The following is a 21,875-nucleotide window of genomic DNA, read 5'->3' as shown; positions in this document are numbered from 1 at the left end:
TCCCTTCCAGAAGTGTTCGAGAGAGCCTCTGTAGTCTGAAAAGTAGAGAGAAGTATAATCGTGGAAGAAAACGTTCCCTCTTAGGTGGATAGCACAATGGGCATTTCCCGTGTAATGTAACGGTCCTCATTCCGAGCTAACTTGACAAGCAATTTTAATGCTTCAGTTTATTTCATGTAATTGGGCACCCCAAGCCTCAACGAATTCCATGAAATACAACAACGTGTCCACAAAACCTATTCAGTTATGAAACTTCCTGGCAGATTAAAACTGTGTGCCCGACCGAGACTCGAAATCGGGACCTTTGCCTTTCGCGGGCAAGTGCTCTACCATCTGAGCTACCGAAGCACGACTCACGCCGGTCCTCACAGCTTTACTTCTGCCAGTACCTTGCCTCAGTTAGTTTATTGTAGCATCAGGAAGGAAACCAAATAACTAAATTTTACTTGTCGGGCGTATAAAAGACTTTACCTAGATCACACTGTTATATGTGTAAGTGATCTGCCAGTCTCTCTTTTAATGAGTGAAAGATAAGAAGAACGTGCTGACCAGTCGTGCCTGGATAGCTCAGTGAGTAGACCAATTGCCCGCAAAAGGTAGAAGTTCCAGGTTCGAGTCCTACTGGTACACAGTTAAAACCTCGCAGGTAGTTTCTCATCAGCACACACTCGTATATAGAGTGAAAATGTGTTGTTGGCGTCTAGTATGAATAAACTCGAACAGTGAATTGGAAACTTAACCAAGTAGCAAGTTACAATAATGTGTAATCAACAAAGAACAGAAAATTATATAAATTACGAGGATGAGTCAAATGAAAACCTTGAATATTTTTTAAATATTATTTATTGTGCACAAGTGGTACAAAGCTGTATCACTGTTCAACATAATCTCCCCCACGTTCAATGCAATTCCTCCAGCGCTTACAAAGTGCATAAATTCCTATAGAAAAAGATTCTTTTGGTAGTCCGCGAAACCACTCATGCACTACGTGGCGTACCTCTTCATCAGAACGGAACTTCTTTCCTCCCATTGCGTCTTTGAGTGGTCCAAACATATGGAAATCACTTGGGGCAAGGTCTGGTGAGTATGATGGATGAGGAAGACACTCAAAATGCAGGTCTGTGATTGTTGCAACTGTTGTACGGCAGTGTGGGGCCTTGCATTGTCATGTTGCAAAAGGACACCTGCTGACAGCAATCCACGTCGCTTTGATTTGTTTGCAGGCCGCAAATGATTTTTTAGAAGATCTGTGTATGATGCACTGGTGACAGTGGTCCCTCTAGGCATGTAATACTCCAAAATGACGCCTTTTTCGTCCCTAAAGAGAGTCAGTACAACCTTCTCTGCTGACGGTTCTGTTCGAAACTCCTTTGGTTTAGGTTATGAGGAATGGCGCCATTCCTTGCTCGCTCTCTTCGTTTCTGGTTGGTGGAAGGGAACCCAGGTTTCGTCCCCAGTAACGATTCTTGCAAGGAAGCCATCACCATCTCGTTCAAAGCGCCGAAGAAGTTCTTCACAAGCATCAACACGTCGTTCTCTCATTTCAGGAGTCAGCTGCCGTGGAACCCATCTTGCAGACACTTTGTGAAACTGGAGCACATCATGCACAATGTGGTGTTCTGACCCATGACTAATCTGTAAACATGCTGCAATGTCATTCAGTGTCACTCGGCGATTTTCCTTCACTATGGCTTCAACTGCTCCAATGTTCTGTGGAGTCACAACTCGTTGTGCCTGACCTGGACGAGGAGCATCTTCCACTGAAGTATCACCATTTGCGAACTTCCTACTCCATTCGTAGACTTGCTGCTGTGACTAACATGCATCAACGTACTGAACCTTCATTCGGCCATGAATTTCAATAGGTTTCACACCTTCACTACGCAAGAACCGAAAAACGGAACGCTGTTCTTCCCTAGTGCAAGTCGCAAGTGGGGCGGCCATCTTTATACTGATACTGCGACGGTATGTGTGCATCTGCACTATTCTGCCACCCCCAGGACATCTGCACGCTGTTTGTAGCACGCTTACCAACTTACAGGATAACGGCGCGAAATTTCGTTTTGTTATTACAAATTTAAGGTTTTCATTTGACTCGCTCTCGTACAAATGAACTTGTAGGAACAGTTGACGCAATTTTTAAATATTTGAAGGCAAAGTTTGAGTGTACCGAAAAAGAAGTAAACAGAAGACTATAAATGTCCTGTGGTATATTTGGTAAATTTTCGTGTGTGTAAAACTGTCTTGTTGTTGATAATTCTTCTGGGTTATATGGCCGTGGTCCATGGAATTCTTCTATTCCTAGCGTTTCGTCCAATACTACGTTGGACATCCTCAGAGGTATGGCTGGTCCTGCTGAGTCCTGCCGACTGACGAGTCGGGCGTCGGAGAGCGGCCTAAATACCGAGGAAAGTGCACGTGGTCTAGCTTGCACATAATGGCAGAGAGAAAACTAGTCAAAGATAAAATGTAACTATCGATAATAGTCCGTGATAGATAAAAATCACTTATCGATTCTGTAACGCCACTGTCTATATCTCGCTTAATTTCAATGCCTCTTCTTTTCTATTAAAATTATCTTCATGTTTATAAATTTCAATAGCCTCCCTATACAGTCGTGGATAATAGTTCGTGGTAGCACTTAAAACTGTAGTGCAGGAAACTTAACTACATGGTCACCTGACTGAAGTGCATGTTCTGCAATGGCTGATTTATCTATTTTACCCAGTCGGCAAAGACTTTTATGCTCCTTTACCCTCGTATTCACACTTCTTTTCGTAATACCAATATAGACCTTGCCACAAGTACACGTAATTTTATACACACCGCTAGATGATAATGGTGGCCTTCTATCTTTAACAGAACGAAGTACTTGTCCTATTTTTCTGGTAGGTTTGAATATCGGTTTCACTTGATGTTTCAGCAAAATTTTGCCGATTCGATCTGTAACCTTACTAATGAAAGGTAAAGACACCGTGTTCTTCCATTGCTGTGTACCATCCTTGTCCTTTGGCCTGCTGTAATTAGGTCTTAAAACTCTATTAATTTCTTTGTTTGAGTACTCATTCTTTTCGAAGGCCTCTTTCAGATTTTTCAGTTTCGTATCCAGATATTCCGGCGTACAAATCCGTTTTCCCCTGTCCACTAAACTCTTGATTACACCTCCTTTTTGTTGTGGGTGATGATTGGAGTTCTTATGTAAATATCTAATAGTATGTGTGCTCTTCCGAAACACTTTATGTTTTAGACTGCCATCGGTCAGTCTCGTGACTAACACATCGAGAAACGAAATAGCCGGTCTTTTTCCACTTCAATGGTAAACTGAATTTTAGGGTTTATGCTATTAAGATAATCAAAAAATTCGTCTAAGGCTTTTTTACCGTTTGTCCAAACCACGAATGTGTCGTCTACATAACGATACCAACAACATGGTTTCTTATTTGCTTTATTCAACGCCAATTGTTCAAATTTCTCCATGTAAAAATTGACAATCGCAGGGCTCAACGGGTTACCCATGGCAACACCATCCACTTGCTCATAAAATAGCAAGAATTCCATGGACCACGGCCATATAACCCGGAAGAATTATCAACAACAGTACCATCCGGTCGTGAAAGCCTTCATTCTATGATTAAAACTGTGTTATTGTGTTGCTGGCATGTACAGGAAGACAAGTGCAGAATAACATTTTGGCAGCGCTAGCGCCAGCAAGCGAACTGCGATGGACGTGGCCTCTGCGCCGGCGCCACTGTTTAATGGATGAATATTTTTACCCCAACGTAAACTTTAATTCTTGCGTCTGTATGCCAGCAAACGGCAGCTACGATTTCGAGGAGTTGCGGCTGTACCTTTCCTTCGGCTCGAAGGCAGAGACGAAACAAAACGTGTGCAAGGGCAGGCACACGCACACGAGCGCGCGCACACGCGCGCGCACACACACACACACACACACACACACACACACACACACAAAATGTTTTCTGCTCTATACGATGCCTGTCGCAAATGTTTTATCAAATGCCGTTTATTATGTATAAAATTTGAAGACGACACCGAAACCGATACCACTGTTATCAGTAGTATTGCAGGGGCAGGTACGAGTCAAGATTCAAGGTCACAGATATGCAGGGCGGGTACGACCTAAGATAACGATCTTGTCTCAAGAACTTCCAGGTATGTCCTTCCCCTTGGCGTGTGTAAAAATCACCACACTACTGTGAGGTCGTGCACCCCTGGGCCAATGAGAAACAGACTCCCCATTCCTACCGCCTTCTTAATACAGGGTGTTACAAAAATCTACGGCCAAATTTTCAGGAAACTTTCCTCACACACAAAGAAAGAAAATATGTTATGTGGACATGTCTCCGGAAACGCTTACTTTCCATGTTAGAGCTCATTTTATTACTTCTCTTCAAATCACATTAATCATGGAATGGAAACACACAGCAACAGAACGTACCAGCGTGACTTCAAACACTTTGTTACAGGAAATGTTCAAAATGTCCTCCTTTAGCGAGGATACATGCATCCACCCTCCGTCACATGGAATCCCTGATGCGCTGATGCAGCCCTGGAGAATGACGTATTGTATCACAGCCGTCCACAATACGAGCACGAAGTCTCTACATTTGGTACCGGGGTTGCGTAGACAAGAGCTTTCAAATGCCCCCATAAATGAAAGTCGAGAGGGCTGAGGTCAGGAGAGCGTGGAGGCCACGGAATTGGTCCGCCTCTACCAATCCATCGGTCACCGAATCTGTTGTTGAGAAGCGTACGAACACTTGGACTGAAATGTGCAGGAGCTCCATCGTGCATGAACCACATGTTGCGTCGTACTTGTAAAGGCACATGTTCTAGCAGCACAGGTAGAGTATCCCGTATGAAATCATGATAACGTGCTCCATTGAGCGTAGGTGGAAGAACATACAGACGAAACTAAAATGAGCTCTAACATGGAAATTAAGCGTTTCCGGGCACATGTCCACATAACATCTTTTCTTTATTTGTGTGTGAGGAATGTTTCCTGAAAGTTTGGCCGTACCTTTTTGTAACACCCTGTATAAATCCAGTTGCATGAGCATTGTCTTTCACACCCTGTTCAGTGTAGTAAAGCCCTCTACTCCTTTCCTGTGTCTCTAGGGCAAATCATGCTCTCTACTCCATAGTAAAAGGATCTGGGTGTTTCTCTGTAAACAATATCTAGTGTATAAAAAATAACTGAGTTTATAAACAACAATTTTTACAATATATTTTCCAAAGCTAGTTTACAATATTTTTTTGCACTTTAATGGAAAATAGAGATACTTCTTATGTACAGAGAGGTACTATTAGTAAAGAAGAATGTACACAGGGTGGTCCATTGATAGTGACCGGGCCAATTATTTCACGAAATAAGCGTCAAACGAAAAAACTACAAAGAACGAAACTTGTCTAGCTTGAAGGGGGAATCCAGATGGCGCTATGGTTGGCCACTAGATGGCGCTGCCATAGTTCAAACATATGCCAACTGCATTTTTTAAAATAGGAACCCCCATTTTTTTTACATATTCGTGTAGTACGTAAAGAAATATGAATGTTTTAGTTGGACCACTTTTTTCGCTTTGTGATAGATGGCGCTGTAATAGTGACACACGTGTAAGTACGTGGTATCACGTAACATTCCGTCAGTGCGGACGGTATTTGCTTCGTGATACATTACCCGTGTTAAAATGGACCGTTTACCAATTGCGGAAAAGGTCGATATCGTGTTGATGTATGGCTATTGTGATCAAAATGCGCAACGGGCGTGTGCTATGTATGCTGTTCAGTATCCTGGACGACATTATCCAAGTGTCCAGACCGTTCGCCGGATGGTTACGTTATTTAAGGAAACAGGAAGTGTTCAGCCACGTGTGAAACGTCAACCACGACCTGCAGCAAATGATTATGCCCAAGTAGATGTTTTAGCTGCTGTCGCGGGTAATCCGCACATCAGCAGCAGACAAACTACGCGAGAATCGGGAATCTCAAACACGTCGGTGTTGAGAATGCTACATCAACATCGATTGCACCCGTATCATATTTCTATGCACCAGGAATTGCGCGGCGACGACTTTGAACGTCGTGTACAGTTCTGCCACTGGACACAAGAGAAATTACGGGACGATGACAGATTTTTTGCACGCGTTCTATTTAGCGACGAAGCGTCATTCACCGACAGCGGTAACGTAAACCGGCATAATATGCACTACTGGGCAACGGAAAATCCACGATGTCTGCGACAAGTGGAACATCAGCGACCTTGGCGGGTTAATGTATGGTGACCCACCAACAACGCCTGACATCATGCGTCAGCGCATTGTCAGTGCATGTGCGAACATTACGGAAGGCGAACTACTCGCTGTTGAGAGGAATGTCGTTACACGTATTGCCAAACGCATTGAGGTTGACGGACATCATTTTGAGTATTTATTGTATTAATGTGGTATTGACAGGTAATCACGCTGTAACAGCATACGTTCTCAGAAATGATAAGTTCACAAAGGTACAGGTATCACATTGGAACAACCGAAATAAAACGTTCAAGCGTACCTGCGTTCTGTATTTTAATTTAAAAAACCTATCTGTTACCAACTGTTCGTCTAAAATTGTGTGCCATATGTTTGTGACTATTCCAGCGCCATCTATCACAAAGCCAAAAAAGTGGTCCAACTAAAACATTCATATTTCTTTACGCACTACACGAATATGTAATAAAAATGGGGGTTCCTATTTAAAAAAAAACGCCGTTGATATTCGTTTGACCTATGGCAGCGCCATCTAGCGGGCCAACCATAGGGCCATCTGGTTTCCCCCTTCAAGGTAGACAAGTTTCGTATTTTGTAGTTTTTTCGTTTGACGCTTATTTCGTGAGATATTTGGCCCGGTCACGATCAGTGGGCCACTCTGTATAATTAAGGCGAAGACGGCCAATTATCCCTTCAGTGCAGATGTACACCAAGCTCAAATTCCTACGGGAATCGGCGAGATGCCCCGAGTAATGAGGCCAATGAACAGGGACACTGCCCGCATCTCGTGGTCGTGCGGTAGCGTTCTCGCTTCCCACGCCCGGGTTCCCGGGTTCGATTCCCGGCGGGGTCAGGGATTTTCTCTGCCTCGTGATGGCTGGGTGTTGTGTGATGTCCTTAGGTTAGTTAGGTTTAAGTAGTTCTAAGTTCTAGGGGACTGATGACCATAGATGTTAAGTCCTATAGTGCTCAGAGCCATTTGAACCATTTTTGAACAGGGACACTACATCAGTAGTGTGTGATATAAGTTGAGAATTTGGGTCTGACGGGAAGCGTGCCAAGCAGTGCGTACAGTTGTGGTGGCCACTGTGTCCGAACACCAAGCTCCGAATGGCGTTGTGGTCGCCGCATCTGCCTTGTAAACAGGAGATGCGGGTTCGAATCCCGATCTGGCACAAATTTTCAACTTGCTCCATTGATATAAATCAGTGCCCACGGGTAGCTAATGTCTTCAGTTCCTTTGTGTCAAAAAATGGTTCAAATGGCTCTGAGCACTATGGGACTTAACATCTCTGGTCATCAGACCACTAGAACTTAGAACTACTTAAACCTAACTAACCTAAGGACATCACACACATGCATGCCCTAGGCAGGATTCGAACCTGCGACCGTAGCAGTCGCGCGGTTCCGGACTGAGCGCCTAGAACCGCTAGACCACCGCGGCCGGCCCTTTGTGTCTCTCCTGATTGTTTTGAGGAGAATTTTTCTGACAGTCTGACATGGTTATATGAAAGTTCTGTGCGTTGTACTGAAGAGAGGCGGGAGTATGTAGAACACCTCGAGTGTTCTTTTTTTATTATTATTAAATCAATCTCTCAAGTTTTTGGACTTACGGGGGAGTTCGCCGAAGATGGAAGCACTATTTTTGTAAGCAGTCAAGTACCACAAATAATTCTTGCCGAAACTGAAATGATGCGTAACCTTAAGAGAACAAGCAATATCAGCCATAGGACATCTCTCTCTCGAGACAGAAAGACGTCCTCGGCGACATCTCGTATGTGTCTGCAACGCGCACAGACTGAGTAACGGTGCTCGCTCTCAACTTAGCCCAGAGGTTAGGCAATTTGAAGCTGATTTATGTCCTGAGTAAGTGTCGCGTTCAGGCTTAATGACAAATAATTCTTGCCGAAACTGAAATGATGCGTAACCTTAAGAGAACAAGCAATATCAGCCATAGGACATTTCTCTCTCGAGACAGAAAGACGTCCTCGGCGACATCTCGCATGTGTCTGCGACGCGCACAGACTGAGTAACGTTGCTCGCTCTCAACTTAGCCCAGAGGTTAGGCAATTTGAAGCTGATTTATGTCCTGAGTAAGTGTCGCGTTCACGCTTAATGACGGCGATTTTCTCAACTGGAGAACGTGCACCCAATACCATTTCCACGCTTCCGTCAACGTTTCGTCGCACGGTTATTGTGTAGCTAGTGTGTGTCTCTGTCCCTTGCGATGTTTACAGTTTTTTGGCGTCAGTGAACATGCAAGCGGGCATTTGGTGACTTCTGGATTTATTCAGCGACTTATTTTTCAATTGCTGGTCAACACACAAATTTGGCCACCGTTACTGACATACCTTTGTCGCAACCTACAGGCAATACTCGTAACTCTTCCGTACACTGTCCAGTCACTGCCAAAAGCACATAGCTGTCGGTTTTTGCGCCACGTGAGTAAAAAATTTAAGTTTCACTGGTTTTATTCCCATTCACTGCTTTTGTTTGTCATTATACTCATATTTCGGGGAAATTCATCATTAAGAAAATAAATATTCATTGCACAAAAGCGTGTAATCGTTACAGCATGGTAGCGCTGTAACAAAAAATATATCTGGATAACCCACGTGCAGTCATGGTACGATGGGCCGCGGGGGGGGGGGGGGGGGGGGGGAGGCAGTCCTGGTGCTCGGTTCCCGTTCGAGCTAGAAATATGGGGTAAAAAGTTTTTGGACATTCGAACATCTTTCTTATTGTACCTACGTTACGGAATATTAGGTATGGTTTGAACGACGAACCGGAACTGGCGCCGAAGCGCATTGTGCGAATCGATTAATTCCTTATTGCAAGATGATTTAATTGGTTTTAAATGAATGCTCAGCCAATGGCACCACTAGTATGTGCACCGTTCCGATTTTACGTGCTAAAACATTCGCCCTCGTTCGGATTTTACATGCAAAAAGAGTCACACCTAAATAACTCCACTGGAGCGAGAATGATGATTAATTTGGTCCACTGGGCTATTGGACCTTCGTCTAAGATAAGTTTTAATTGTTTGAAAAATTTTTCCTTTGTTTGGATTTTACATTAAAAAAACATGTTTTTCTGGGAGGTTTTTGAAACGCAGCACACCTACACCTTAAACTTGTACAATTTGGTTCAAACTCTGCACGAAGGTAGATAACTGAATAAAGTCAAAAAAAAAAAAAATAGCTCTGAGCACTATGGGACTTAACATCTTAGGTCATCAGTCCCCTAGAACTGAGAACTACTTAAACCTAACTAACCTAAGGACATCACACACAGCCATGCCCGAGGCAGGATTCGAACCTGCGACCGTAGCAGTCGCGCGGTTCCAAACTGAAGCGCCTAGAACCGCTCGGCCACACCGGCGGGCCGAATAAAGTCAAAACGAAATTTTGTTGTCCAGTAATCTTTATCCGTTGTCGTGATACTATGGTTTAACATTTTTCTGGGAGATATTGAAGCACGCCACTTCTATACTTCAAATGTGTACGAAGCGGTTCAAACTTTGCACGGCGGTAGATAAATCGATAAAGTAAAAATGAAATTTTGTTATTTCATAAACTTTATCCATTGTCGAGAAACGATTATTTAAATTCGAGCTACATGGTTTTTTTGGGGGGGGAGGTCATCAGTCTTGTGACTGGTTTGATGGGGCCCGCCGCGAATTCCTCTCCTGTGCTAACCTTTTCATCTCAGAGTAGCACTTGCAACCTACGTCCTCAATTATTTGCTGGATGTATTCCAGTCTCTGTCTTCATCTACAGTTTTTGCCTTCTACAGCTTCCTCTAGTACAATGGAAGTCATTCCCTCATGTCGTAACAGATGTCCTATCATCCTGTCCCTCCTCCTTATCAGTGTTTTCCACATATTCCTTTCCTCTCCGATTCTGCGCAGAACTTCCTCATTCCTTACCTAATCAGTCCTCCTGATTTTGATCATTCGTCTGCAGCACTATATCTCAAATGCTCCGATTCTCTTCTGTTCCTGTTTTCCCACAGTCCATGTTGCACTACCATACAATGCTGTCTTCCAAATGTATATTCTCAGAAATTTCATTCTCAAATTAAGGCTTATGTTTGACACCAGTAGACTTCTCTTGGCCAGGAATTCCCTTTTTGCCATTGCTTGTCTGCGTCATACATGATGCCACAGTTTTTCACGCACCTCAGTATTTGATGTCATACCTCCTGAACTATGTGTTGTACAATGATATATTTTGCTAGGTGCATTCAGCGACACATGTGGGTACCGTCTGCAAAGCGTATCAGAAATACAGTTAGTAGTATAAAAATAATACATTAAAACGTCGTGCTCCATGAGTCAGTTTTACTGCACGAACACAGAAATGTAGTAAACGATAAACTCTTTTCCTTTCATTGTTTTGTGAGTGTTGTCAGTAAGAAAAAGGTTCGCAATTGCGAGTAAAGATTGTCGCAAGTGCTCTCATTCTGAAATACTGCATGACTATCGTATAGAAATTCGCGCGTCGTAAGCTACAATGCTTTTTCACCACCACCTTCACCACTCTCCGATCTTATATACACTCCTGGAAATTGAAATAAGAACACCGTGAATTCATTGTCCCAGGAAGGGGAAACTTTATTGACACATTCCTGGGGTCAGATACATCACATGATCACACTGACAGAACCACAGGCACATAGACACAGGCAACAGAGCATGCACAATGTCGGCACTAGTACAGTGTATATCCACCTTTCGCAGCAATGCAGGCTGCTATTCTCCCATGGAGACGATCGTAGAGATGCTGGATGTAGTCCTGTGGAACGGCTTGCCATGCCATTTCCACCTGGCGCCTCAGTTGGACCAGCGTTCGTGCTGGACGTGCAGACCGCGTGAGACGACGCTTCATCCAGTCCCAAACATGCTCAATGGGGGACAGATCCGGAGATCTTGCTGGCCAGGGTAGTTGACTTACACCTTCTAGAGCACGTTGGGTGGCACGGGATACATGCGGACGTGCATTGTCCTGTTGGAACAGCAAGTTCCCTTGCCGGTCTAGGAATGGTAGAACGATGGGTTCGATGACGGTTTGGATGTACCGTGCACTATTCAGTGTCCCCTCGACGATCACCAGTGGTGTACGGCCAGTGTAGGAGATCGCTCCCCACACCATGATGCCGGGTGTTGGCCCTGTGTGCCTCGGTCGTATGCAGTCCTGATTGTGGCGCTCACCTGCACGGCGCCAAACACGCATACGACCATCATTGGCACCAAGGCAGAAGCGACTCTCATCGCTGAAGACGACACGTCTCCATTCGTCCCTCCATTCACGCCTGTCGCGACACCACTGGAGGCGGGCTGCACGATGTTGGGGCGTGAGCGGAAGACGGCCTAACGGTGTGCGGGACCGTAGCCCAGCTTCATGGAGACGGTTGCGAATGGTCCTCGCCGATACCCCAGGAGCAACAGTGTCCCTAATTTGCTGGGAAGTGGCGGTGCGGTCCCCTACGGCACTGCGTAGGATCCTACGGTCTTGGCGTGCATCCGTGCGTCGCTGCGGTCCGGTCCCAGGTCGACGGGCACGCGCACCTTCCGCCGACCACTGGCGACAACATCGATGTACTGTGGAGACCTCACGCCCCACGTGTTGAGCAATTCGGCGGTACGTCCACCTGGCCTCCCGCATGCCCACTATACGCCCTCGCTCAAAGTCCGTCAACTGCACATACGGTTCACGTCCACGCTGTCGCGGCATGCTACCAGTGTTAAAGACTGCGATGGAGCTCCGTATGCCACGGCAAACTGGCTGACACTGACGGCGGCGGTGCACAAATGTTGCGCAGCTAGCGCCATTCGACGGCCAACACCGCGGTTCCTGGTGTGTCCGCTGTGCCGTGCGTGTGATCATTGCTTGTACAGCCCTCTCGCAGTGTCCGGAGCAAGTATGGTGGGTCTGACACACCGGTGTCAATGTGTTCTTTTTTCCATTTCCAGGAGTGTATATATACATTTTTATAATATGTGTGGATATTAAAACATGTAAATTGTAATTTCTCATGCTCAGAAATGTGAAACTTAGTAAAATATTCTGGGCTTTTATGCCATGATCAAAGATATATCTATGAGAAACTTGAGGATAAGTTGCTATTTGCAGAGAACTTTTCCAAGCGGGGCTGTGCAACTTCTATGAAGGAACGATCCGTCTTCTCGCTAAATACCCCACTCCCCTCCCCCCCCCCCCCAACACCACCCCCACGATTTTTGACTTTAACTTCCGTAGACGGTAACAAAATGTTGGATTCCACTAAGAAATTCATTCGATTGGTGTATTTCGATAAGAGCGAATATTTAAGCTTACCATAAAACAACAAGTAATTGTGATTGTGAATACTTCTCCAAGAATAAATTTTGCAGCTTCTCCTATTTATCAACTTTGTTATTTATTTTACATCCGTAATTTTAAATCCACATTATTTTCATTCATTTCGAAGCTATTGCAAATAACGACATGTCTTTAATTGGGTTGTATTGTTTTGAATTTGCATAGGGTTGATGCTACTCTTGAACTGGAGTGAAATTTTGTTTTAACTTCCTTTTATTTTACACTCAGTCATATAATGGTATAACAGTGGAGCATAAGTGAGAGAACGAGAGGCCCACCTCCAAGGCCATTGGTATGCAGGGCAGTTACGAGCCAAGATTCAAGGTCAGAGATATGCCGGGTGAGTAAAAGCTGAGATAACGATCTTATCAGGAAGATTTTCTGGAACGCCAGTCGCCCTGGCTCTAGGTGACGTCACTTTGTGAGGCACGCCCCACTGAGCCAATAAGCAACAGGCCCTCTCGGCTTTCTTCTTAAAAGAAATCAAATTGCGCGTGTATCATAATACATATAGTTAAAAAAACGGGGGTAGCTATGCTTTCAAGCATTTTCCAAGTCACCTACCTACCCACTTCCGCTCGCCGAAAGACACGGATCATCATAAATAGGACACTTTTAAGGCAGGGCAGCGGAAAAACAAACAAATATTCTCGTATGAAAACATTTATTGTTTTGCGTATTCATTTACAGACAGATAACAAGTTTCCCTTTATTTTTGTTTGGTGTAGTTTTAATAACATCCAGCTATAATTTTTAAAATTATGGTTTAAATCTACATCCAAATCGTCTAGCTCTTTTTGCAATTAGTAAATATCTAATTTTCTACTTTAAATTATCACTTTTATAGCTTTAACAATTAGGTCTCTTCCTTCCTCCAATTCTTCTTGCCGAGAGCATTTGGGAATATCAATTTTTCTTCTTAGTTATTGCATAATACTACTGTCAAAACATTCCACACCCTCCTGGGTGTATGATGGCAACTCTTCTACTCAAAATTCTTGTGGAATGTCCGTACGGAACTTAAGGTTTACGACTTTCGAAAACGTGTGCCATTAAATATAGTTGTACCCTCAGGCTGAAACTCCGCAATCGGCTGTTCTGTTGCTAGGTACACAATGTCAAGTCTGCATCTACGCTGCAATTTGCGCTAAAGTGCCTGGCAGAGAATTCATCGAACCACTTTCTCTCTATTTATCTACCGTTCCAGTCTCAAACAGTGAGTGGGAAAAACGATCACTTCAGTCTTTCCTTTTGAGCTCTCGGCTCTGAGCACTATGGGACTCAACATCTTAGGTCATAAGTCCCCTAGAACTTAGAACTACTTAAACCTAACTAACCTAAGGCCATCACACACACCCATGCCCGAGGCAGGATTCGAACCTGCGACCGTAGCAGTCCCGCGGTTCCGGACTGCAGCGCCAGAACCGCTAGACCACCGCGGCCGGCCTTTTCAGCTATAATTGCTCTTATCTTATTACGATGATCATTTCTCCCCATGTGTATGTGCACCAACAAAATATTTTCACATTCGAGCAAGAAGGGTGACGTAGGAAATTTTGTGAAAAGGTCTCGCCACGACCAAGAGGGCTTTCGTTTTTGCCACCCTAACCCACTTGTCACATCAGTGACGCACTCTCGCCCCCCCCCCCCTTTTTTTCCCTGGGAAACCTTTTCAGTATGGTCCGAGCAAATAATGCATTACCAGACACTCTCCGTTTTAAGACAATTCTGCGATATACTGTAGTGTGGAGGAGGAGGAGGAGGAGATAAGTGTTTAACGTCCCGTCGACAACGAGGTCATTAGAGACGGAGCGCAAGCTCGGGTTAGGGAAGGATTGGGAAGGAAATCGGCCGTGCCCTTGCAAAGGAACCATCCCGGCATTTGCCTGAAGCGATTTAGGGAAATCACGGAAAACCTAAATCAGGATGGCCGGAGACGGGATTGAACCGTCGTCCTCCCGAATGCGAGTCCAGTGTGCTAACCACTGCGCCACCTCGCTCGGTTATACTGTAGTGTCACAGTACTTCCGTCTCTGTCGCAATACAATGCAGTTTCTTATTCCTGGAGCACAAAAGACTGGGTTGTTTTTCAGAAATGAAGAGGCCGTGAAAGCATCAACTTTCTGAAAGTTAAACTGTGAGCTTCTCCTTTCCATTGTAACTTTCTGATTGTGTATAAGGGGGAATTTAAAGTAGACTGCTCCGGCAGTGAGAATCTGGATATTTGGATCGATGAAGGAGGGGTCCGAGATAATCCGCGCAGTTGTCTTCACCGCTGTGCCAAGGGGGAGTCGGTTCATAACCGTGGCACGACGCTGAGGTCCTCGGCGCTCCTCAGGGGTATTGATGTTTACACGTTAGCGAGCAGTGCGAAGTCGGTACAGGGTGTTTCAAAAATTACCGGTATATTTGAAACGGCAATAAAAACTAAACGAGCAGCGATAGAAATACACCGTTTGTTGCAATATGCTTGGGACAACAGTACATTTTCAGGCAGACAAACTTTCGAAATTACAGTAGTTACAATTTTCAACAACAGATGGCGCTGCGGTCTGGGAAACTCTATAGTACGATATTTTCCACATATCCACCATGCGTAGCAATAATATGGCGTAGTCTCTGAATGAAATTACCCGAAACCTTTGACAACGTGTCTGGCGGAATGGCTTCACATGCAGATGAGATGTACTGCTTCAGCTGTTCAATTGTTTCTGGATTCTGGCGGTACACCTGGTCTTTCAAGTGTCCCCACAGAAAGAAGTCACAGGGGTTCATGTCTGGTGAATAGGGAGGCCAATCCACGCCGCCTCCTGTATGTTTCGGATAGCCCAAAGCAATCACACGATCATCGAAATATTCATTCAGGAAATTAAAGACGTCGGCCGTGCGATGTGGCCGGGCACCATCTTGCATAAACCACGAGGTGTTCGCAGTGTCGTCTAAGGCAGTTTGTACCGCCACAAATTCACGAAAAATGTCCAGATAGCGTGATGCAGTAATCGTTTCGGATCTGAAAAATGGGCCAATGATTCATTTGGAAGACATGGCGGCCCAGACCAGTACATTTTGAGGATGCAGGGACGATGGGACTGCAACATGGGGCTTTTCGGTTCCCCATATGCGCCAGTTCTGTTTTTGACGAAGCCGTCCAGGTAAAAATAAGCTTCGTCAGTAAACCAAATGCTGCCCACATGCATATCGCCGTCATCAATCCTGTGCACTATATCGTTAGCGAATGTCTCTCGTGCAGCAATGGTAGCGGCGCTGAGGGGTTTCCGCGTTTGAATTTTGTATGCATAGAGGTGTAAACTCTGGCGCATGAGACGATACGTGGACGTTGGCGTCATTTGGACCGCAGCTGCAACACGGCGAACGGAAACCCGAGGCCGCTGTCGGATCACCTGCTGCACTAGCTGCGCGTTGCCCTCTGTGGTTGCCGTACGCGGTCGCCCTACCTTTCCAGCACGTTCATCCGTCACGTTCCCAGTCCGTTGAAATTTTTCAAACATATCCTTTATTGTATCGCTTTTCGGTCCTTTGGTTACATTAAACCTCCGTTGAAAACTTCGTCTTGTTGCAACAACACTGTGTTCTAGGCGGTGGAATTCCAACACCAGAAAAATCCTCTGTTCTAAGGAATAAACCATGTTGTCTACAGCACACTTGCACGTTGTGAACAGCACACGCTTACAGCAGAAAGACGACGTACAGAATGGCGCACCCACAGACTGCGTTGTCTTCTATATCTTTCACATCACTTGCAGCGCCATCTGTTGTTGAAAATTGTAACTACTGTAATTTCGAAAGTTTGTCCGCCTGAAAATGTACTGTTGTCCCAAGCATATTGCAACAAACGGTGTATTTCTATCGCTGCTCGTTTAGTTTCTATTGCCGTTTCAAATATACCGGTCATTTTTGAAACACCCTGTATATTCATTCACGTTCCAGTATGCAACGGCTTTATCTTACCGCTGTGCGACAGTAAAGATCACCATTCATGCGGAGCACGCACAGCCTCGAGGACACGAAGGAGAGCAGTTCATCCGTAACTAACTTCAACTCACACCGCATGATGTTATAGGAATGCACTGCTCCATCACGAGCACTGTCGTGTACGTCAAACTGGGGACTGAAGTAATTTGCGCTGGTGTTGTGCGACGTTTTACCTAGGGACTGAAATTTAAACGCCTTGATGGCCACGTCGGAGCTGTTTCGATCGATGACGCAGGGTTCGACCTCTGCGCTCTGCGTGTTTTCGAACTTCCTTTTAAAGTACTGCAAGATGTGATCGTATCTGCCTTTCGACCTTACGGAAATGTCGTCAGTCACAGACCTTTGAAAGCCACCACATCTTAAATGACTTGCATCAGATGAAACTTGAACTACAAAGCATGTGCCGTCCTATTTTATGATTGGTGGCGTGAGGGCGATCTTCATGTAGGACGGTCAGGCTCGAGCTTGTACGTCTGGTGTCCGCAGCTCGTGGTCGTGCGGTAGCGTTCTCGCTTCCCGCGCCCGGGTTCCCGGGTTCGATTCCCGGCGGGGTCAGGGATTTTCTCTGCCTCGTGATGACTGGGTGTTGTGTGAAGTCCTTAGGTGGTGGTGGTGGTGGTGGTTAGTGTTTAACGTCCCGTCGACAACGAGGTCATTAGAGACGGAGCGCAAGCTCGGGTTAGGGAAGGATTGGGAAGGAAATCGGCCGTGCCCTTTGCAAAGGAACCATCCCGGCATTTGCCTGAAACGATGTAGGGAAATCACGGAAAACCTAAATCAGGATGGCTGGAGACGGGATTGAACCGTCGTCCTCCCGAATGCGAGTCCAGTGTGGAAGTCCTTAGGTTATTTAGGTTTAAGTAGTTCTAAGTTCTAGGGGACTGATGACTATAGATGTTAAGTCCCATAGTGCTCAGAGCCATTTTTGTACGTCTGGTCGGATTGCCTCCGCAGACGCCTGACTGAGACGACGGTGGAAAATGTCGCACCACCCCTGACGTGACACCTACAGTGTTCTCTGTCACTTACGCCGCTGTTACAAAGGTGTCGGATGCACCGGGTCGGATTCCTTCCGATCTGCCGTCATTCCCTGACACTGAGCGGGTGGCGAATCATCAGATTCTCTTTCCATCCCCTCTGGGGGGAATGACGCCCTCAGACGCCTGTCGGCAACCGAGAAACGATGTTATAAGGCTAGGCGCAAATTGAGACACGTATAGCACGTGTGACGTGGCACGACACTACAGCGCGACACGCACGTGCCGCACGGGTCACGCCGGTCCAGCGCATATTGCGACGCGTACACCACACTTCGCACGCGCCGACTGGCGACGCTGTGCGCTGACTATACCGTACGCGCGCAATCTGTTACCTCTCTCAAACGATTTTACAGAAACTATTCTCTGTAGCGTTATATGTCAGTTTCGTGGCGAAGTGCCCATCACCTCGCTAATGACCATTCTTATTGTGATGTACACATTTTAGTAAAACACTTCGCAAAACTCAAAAAGTTTGCAACGAAAATTAGAGGTCGCTATGATTTTGCGTTTGGTGCGTATTACACCATATTTTGCCGCGTATGAATTTTAGCTAACATTCTGAATTTTAGTTTAGAGATGTCTATCTACCTCCGATCTCGAGAAAATGAATCCCATGTAGCGCGTTCACTTCCGATCTCACGCCCGCGAGAATGAAATACTCGCAACGTGTCTCATATCTCCTAAACCGCTCGAGACGTCGAAACGAAAGTATGACGAATGATAGCACACAAGGAGGAGAGTGTTTTGCCAATTATTAAATACACGGAACTTTCTTATCTATGGCGATAAATCACTACTTATACTTCCCTTTTTATTTATTTCACTCCAGTGACTGTAATTTTTAAGAGTTATCGACAGCTAGCGAAAAAAGAGGTTCCTAGTATGAAAATAAACATGAAATTTCTTCTTTTATGTTATTGCAAACCGATACTATGAGGTTTTTCGTAAGCTATTGAGCTCTGTGATTGCCAATTACTTGTTTCATGAGGCCCTCCGTTTCGGAATTCTGTCTCAATAGCTGCTAGGCGCAAATTGAGACGCGTATAGCGCGTGTGGCGCGACGCAGCGCAGCTCGCGTTTTTGTACCTTCACGGGTTCAAATGGGACCGCGCAAATTGGGACGCGACGCGACTGGGACGCGACGCGACTGGGACGCGACACGCGCCTGCGCCAGGTCGCGCGGCGTTGTGGTTGAGGCACAGATTCTCGCGCCGCGCGTCCCTCGCTAGCACCGTGGGAAATTTGAGGCGCGGAGTGGAAAAGTAGCCCGGCCAATATGCTCACATCGCAAAGCGCTTATGAGCAGTGGTAGTATTGCCCAGATGATAAATATTGCCTTACTGTGTATTAAATTGTATTGCCTTTGTGTAGTGTTTCGCTTTTCGCAATTTAAACCCTCCAGCTTTTTCCGTTAGTAAATTATACCTTTGTGTTATTTGTATCTGTATAGTTTTGTTTTGTTTTTCTTCTGTCAAGAAAAATGCATACTTCGGTAACTGATGAGCCATTGGCCGCTGGAATTGCATCATATGCCTCCGCGATGTTTTCAGATCGCAAGATGGGACAGAGGGTAGTGAATAAGAAAGCAAGGAATGTTATAAAATCATGTGATTAAGAATCAAGGCAGGAAAGTAAAACAAGGTTATCTTCTCGCTGGCTAGTATGCTGGCATATCTGTACGATCTGTTACAAAAATTTAGAAAGGGATAATCTCCACAGGTGTGATCTCTTTGTGCTCCTGGTAAAAAGCGTCCAAGATCTGAAGTATAGAAGTTTCACTGTGATTACTCTGATATGGATGTAATAATGTAATACGACACGCAGTACTACTTGGATGTGAACAACATATTTCCACTGCAAGCTAGAAACAGTCGAAAAGCAGTCACAAATAACAATGTTTTAATTGGTTCGCCGTGATGAGAAAAAGCATTTCAGTTGCTGCATGGACATTATCAGCATTAATAAACTAATTATACAACAGGCTACACAAATGAAGAAAATTGTCGGTATTATTACCAAAGTAGGAATATCCTAAATGAGTGTTATGATTAGATATGTTTAATTTGTTGAAATGTACTGCCGACAAAGGCAGATCTACTTTCATGACAATGTTTTTCGAACTCGAACTCACAAGGCACACATGGCTATCCTGTGCATTCCTGTCGCGCGCATTATCCTCCGCTGCTGAGAATACACTGACCATTGTGTTGTGCGACAGATCAATTGTTTATTTTTCTCAATAACAACTATTTTATTCGCGATCACACATTGTCAGTTTGGCAAGCCGTAGGTGAGTAACCAGTATCTGGCATGTGCCTATCATTCCGCCTGAAGGATCGCTCGTCGTTATTTTAATACTGCTCAGATCAAGAGAAGGAACGAAATCTTTTGGTGAGTTTCCATTCCAGTCCCTCAGTGTTAAAAATTCGATGGGTTACGGGGATTCCACCAAAATTCCAACCGAATTGGCAATATATTTTTGTGTGAGTTGTTAACCTTTTCTCATTCGAAGAATCAACACCGTTTGTGAATAACGTCCACATTTCTCTTGGTGACTGGTTTAATTGTACTTCCTTTGTCACAGTGTAATTTGCCAAACTCATCTCACAGTAACTACTGAGACAGAATTCCGAAACGGAGGGCCTCATTAAACAAGTAATTGGCAATCACAGAGCTCAATAGCTTACGAAAAACCTCGTAGTGTCGGATTGCAGTAACATAAAAGAAGAAATTTCATGTTTATTATCATACCAGGAAGCTCTTGTTTCGCTAGCTATTGATAACTCTAAAAAAAAAATTACGGTCACTGGAGTGGAATAAAGAAAAAAATGGTTCAAATGGCTCTGAGCACAATGGGACTTAATTTCTGAGGTCATCAGTCCCCTAGACCTTAGAACTACTTAAACCTAACTAACCTAAGGACACCACACACACCCATGCCCGAGGCAGGATTCGAACTTGCGACCGTAGCGGTCGCGCGGTTCCAGACTGTAGCGCCTAGAACCGCTCGGCCACCCCGGCCGGCAATAAATAAAAAGGGAAGTACAAGTACTGATATATCGCCATAGGTAAGAAAGTTCCGTGTGTTTAGGAATTGGCAAAACACTCTCCTCCTTGTGTGCTATCATTCGCGAAACTTTCGTTTCGATGTCTCGAGCGGTTTAGGAGATATGAGACATGTTGCGAGTGTTTCATTCTCGCGGGCGTGAGATCGGAGTGAGCGCGCTACATGGGATCCATTTTCTCGAGATCGGAGGCAGATAGAGACCTCCTCCCAAGTCTAAACAAAAATTCAGCATGTTAGCTAAATTTCATACGCAGCAACATATGGTGTAATACGCACCAAACGCAAAATCATAGCGACCCCTAATTTTCGTTGCAAACTTTTTGAGTGTTGCGTAGTGTCTTACTAAAATGTGTACATCATAATAAGAAATGTCATTAGCGAAGTGATGGGCACTTCGCCACGAAGCTCACATATAACGGTACAAGTAAGACAAAAATCATATATTTTCAGAGAATAGTATCTGTAAAATCGTTTGAGGAAGGTAACGGGTTGAGCGCGCTTCGGTTCTGTCAGCGCACAGCGCACAGCGTCGCAGGTCGGCGCGTGCGAAGTATGGTGTACGCGTCCCAATATGCGCTGGACCCGCGCGACTCGTGCGGCACGTGCGTGTCGCGCTGTAGTGTCGTGTCACGTCATACGTGCTATGTTGTTGTTGTTGTTGTTGTTGTTGTTGTTGTTGTGGTCTTCAGTCCTGAGACTGGTTTGACGCAGCTCTCCATGCTACTCTATCCTGTGCAAGCTTCTTCATCTCCCAGTACCTACTGCAGCCTACATCCTTCTGAATCTGCTTAGTGTATTCATCTCTTGGTCTCCCTCTACGATTTTTACCCTCCACGTTGCCCTCCAGTACTAAATTGGTGATCCCTTGATGCCTCAGAACATGTCCTACCAAGCGATCCCTTCTTCTGGTCAAGTTGTGCCACAAACTCCTCTTCTCCCCAAACCTCAAAGTTTTTATTTCTTCTCCATGGATATTAATACATACTCCGAACTTTTCTTTTGTTTCCTTTACTGCTTGTTCAATATAAAGATTAAATAGCGTCGGGGAGAGGCTACATCCCTGTCTCACTCCCTTACCAACTACTGCTTCCCTTTCATGCCCCTGGACTCTTATAACCATCTGCTTTCTGTACAAATTGTAAATAGC

General features: G+C 45.1%; 1 protein-coding gene across 1 annotated transcript in view; it reads left to right on the top strand.

Moving 5' to 3' along the window:
- The window catches only part of LOC126248160 (organic cation transporter protein), a 518,934-nt gene that overhangs the window by 82,644 nt on the left and 414,415 nt on the right, over positions 1–21,875 (top strand). The gene's annotated exons all lie outside the window — the stretch shown is intronic.

This window comes from Schistocerca nitens, chromosome 3 (assembly GCF_023898315.1).
Source record: "Schistocerca nitens isolate TAMUIC-IGC-003100 chromosome 3, iqSchNite1.1, whole genome shotgun sequence".
In the NCBI taxonomy this organism is placed as follows: Eukaryota; Metazoa; Arthropoda; class Insecta; order Orthoptera; family Acrididae; genus Schistocerca; species Schistocerca nitens.
The sequence above is the reverse complement of the archived record's forward strand: the minus strand, read 5'-3'. Positions and strand labels throughout refer to the sequence as shown.